The 3,173-nt window shown below is 44.7% G+C and overlaps 1 protein-coding gene across 1 annotated transcript in view; it reads left to right on the top strand.

The window, feature by feature from the left end:
* Positions 1-3,173, top strand: part of ADAMTSL1 (ADAMTS-like 1) — a 496,626-nt gene that overhangs the window by 278,261 nt on the left and 215,192 nt on the right. The gene's annotated exons all lie outside the window — the stretch shown is intronic.

Genomic DNA, 3,173 nt, shown 5'->3' on the forward strand with positions numbered 1-3,173 from the left:
TGAGCATTCTTTGGCATTGCCTTACTTTGGGATTGGAATGAAAACTGACCTTTTCCAGTCCTGTGGCCACTGCTGAGTTTTCCAAATTTGCTGGCATATTGAGTGCAGCACTTTCACAGCATCATCTTGTAGGATTTGAAATAGCTCAACTGGAATTCCATCACCTGCACTAGCTCTGTTCATAGTGATGCTTTCTAAGGCCCACTTGACATCACATTCCAAGATGTCTGGCTCTAGGTGAGTGATCATACCATCGTGATTATCTGGGTTGTTAAGATCTCAATTAGATGCCTTTCTTTGGGGATTAGAAGATACAGATTGCAGGCCTCCTCAGATTATTTCAGGGCACACAATCCCACAGTGACACTCTCCTGCTCATCACCAGAGTTATTCTGTCTGTTGATCTGAAAAGTTGTTCTGTTGATCCCTCTTTAAGTGTAGAAGTAAAGGGGACCATTAGTGCCATATCCTCTCAGGCAACCAGAAAATCACTCAGCCACTGCTTGGAGCAGCACCTCACCCACGAGAACAGCAGGTAAAATAGAGTCAAGGGCTGGGCCACAAAAAGCCTAGATCCAGTGCATGGAATTCTGAGAAAACTTTTTCTGTGTCTGCCCACTTCTGTGTCCTTACCTCACTGTTTGTCAGTGAATCTAAGACCTAACTGTGTGGGCAAGAAGTCCAGACCCCTCTATTTGACTACAGCCTCCTATATAGGAAGAAGCAGAAGGGATATAGGAAGAACAGCCTCTGGGCACCTTGGCTACCAGATCAGGAAGCCCTGGTTCTTGTTTTAGCTCTGCCACCCACTAGCTGTGCGGCACTGAGCAAGATGCCTGCCCCATCTGTGTCCACATCTGCAAAATGAACTAGCTATACAAAACGATCCAAGGTCACCAGGTCCTGTTCAAATAATCCCATAGCTCTTCATGGCTCTGTAGGCAGGAGCATTTGCGGCTGCTGCTTTGTGCTGATAATCGATATCAGTGCTATTCTGCTTGTTTACCAACACTTTAAAAACAAGCATGAGGGTCTTTCTAACCACATCTCAGTGGTGTGATGACATCCAAATGCCGTGATGACCTGAGGCAAGGCCAAGGAGTCAGTACCTGGGACAAACTAAAAATCTTCTGGGATTTTCAGCCACTAAACCCCTGCCTTCCTGGGACAGCAGAAGAAATAGGACACAAGATGTTACTTCCCATCCTCTAAGTACAGACTATAGTTAAATTAGATGAGCTTACTTTACTCTAGGACCTTTTCACTGACTGGAAAACAAAGACTCTTGTTGGGTTTAACATTGTTTCATTTGCTCCAGTTCAACCCAGGGCTTTAATTTCCACCAGCAAACCATCAGACTGAAGGGCAGAACATCTTACTGGGCACAGCCAGGGTTTTCTTCGGCCAACTGTACACAGCTGAGCTTTTGTGGAATGATGCTAGTCAAAACAACAAAGGGGCCAGAATGGCCTGATATGACTCGCTCTCTTCACCTCCCGTCCAAGAGCCAAAGCAGAGTTTCATCTTAAAATGAGAGCTGGGTAGAGGTGTATCTCCTGTGGAATATTTCAGTCTGATATGAGGGGAAAAAAACCTCTCCTGCTGAATGTTTATGTCAGATGTATCTGAAAATGTGTTTAGTAGGAGTGTAGCAGTGTGTTGTTTTTCCATGCACCTTCTATTCATTGGGGACTAATTTAAATCATTGATTCACAATTCTTCTTGTGCATGGCTCAGCGTTCCCTGCACAGTTCAGCGTATTCCCTGATGGGCTCCAAGTTTCTGTACCCTGTCTTTTAGGCTCTTGGCTCATGCTGATGTCCACGTATTCAAAATAGAAAAATCCATAGCATTTTTGGTGGGATATACAGAGGTGATGTTCAAGTCTTGGTCATTAGGCTTATGACTCTTAGAGGTGGTGCTGGTTAAGAGAAGTAGCTTTTCCAGGAAGTTATTTGCCTTACTGAGCACCATGTAGGAAGCTACTTTTCTTCTCATGTATGGTCAGGTTATCTGATCACACAGAGAATACCAGAGGCCTAGCATGTCCTATCTGGGCTGTCTCTCTGAGATGAAACTAGCCATCTGATTTCCTCTGTGTGATTGGCAGAGCTGGTATCAGAAGCACATGTCCAGCTTTCACCAGGTTGAGGCAAATAAATTCTCACGCCTGACTGTGTTCTCAAGTAAGAGGTATTCTGATTGTTCCAATTTGTATGTGCGCACGTGTGCACAGACTGCCTGCATTTTTTAGGACACTTAAAAAATTGTTATTAAGTCGCTAAGTCACGTCCAACTCTTTTGCAAACCCGTGGATTGTAGCCTGTCAGGTCCCTCGGTCCTTGGATTTCCCAGGCAAGAGTATTGGAGTCAGTATTCTTCAAAAGCCATTGCCTTTTGAAAGGGATCTTCCTGACCCAGGGAAGATCCCGATGTGTTTCCTACATTGGCAGGCAGAATTCTTTACTGCTGAGCTACCAAGAAAGCTCACTTGAAAAAATAGTAGCTGTCTATTGGAGAGGACTAGGTTTTGTATTTTTTTTTTTTTTTAGTGCAGATTTAACTTTTTATTCAGTTCAGTTCAGTCACTCAGTCATGTCCGACTCTTTGCGACCCCATGAATCACAGCACGCTGGGCCTCCCTGTCCATCACCAACACCCGGAGTTCACTCAGATTCATGTCCATCAAGTCAGTGATGCCATCCAGCTATCTCATCCTCTGTCGTCCCCTTCTCCTCCTGCCCCTAATCCCTCCCAGCATCAGGGTCTTTTCCAACGAGTCAATTCTTCTAATGAGGTGGCCAAAGTATTGGAGTTTCAGCTTTCGCATCAGTCTTTCCAAAGAACACGCAGGACTGATCTCCTTTAGAATGGACTGGTTGGATCTCCTTGCAGTCCAAGGGACTCTCAAGAGTCTTCTCCAACACCACAGTTCAAAAGCATCAATTCTTCTGCCCTCAGCTTTCTTCACAGTCCAACTCTCACATCCATACATGACCACTGGAAAAACCATAGCCTTGACTAGACGGACCTTTGTTGGAAAACTAATTTCTCTGCTTTTGAATATGCTATCTAGGTTGGTCATAACTTTCCTTCCAAGGAGTAAGCGTCTTTTAATTTCATGGCTGCAGTCACCATCTGCAGTGATTTTGGAGCCCCCAAAAATAAAGTCT

The sequence above is a fragment of the Bison bison genome, unplaced genomic scaffold, assembly GCF_000754665.1.
Source record: "Bison bison bison isolate TAMUID 2011002044 unplaced genomic scaffold, Bison_UMD1.0 scf7180017864376, whole genome shotgun sequence".
Lineage (NCBI taxonomy): Eukaryota > Metazoa > Chordata > Mammalia > Artiodactyla > Bovidae > Bison > Bison bison.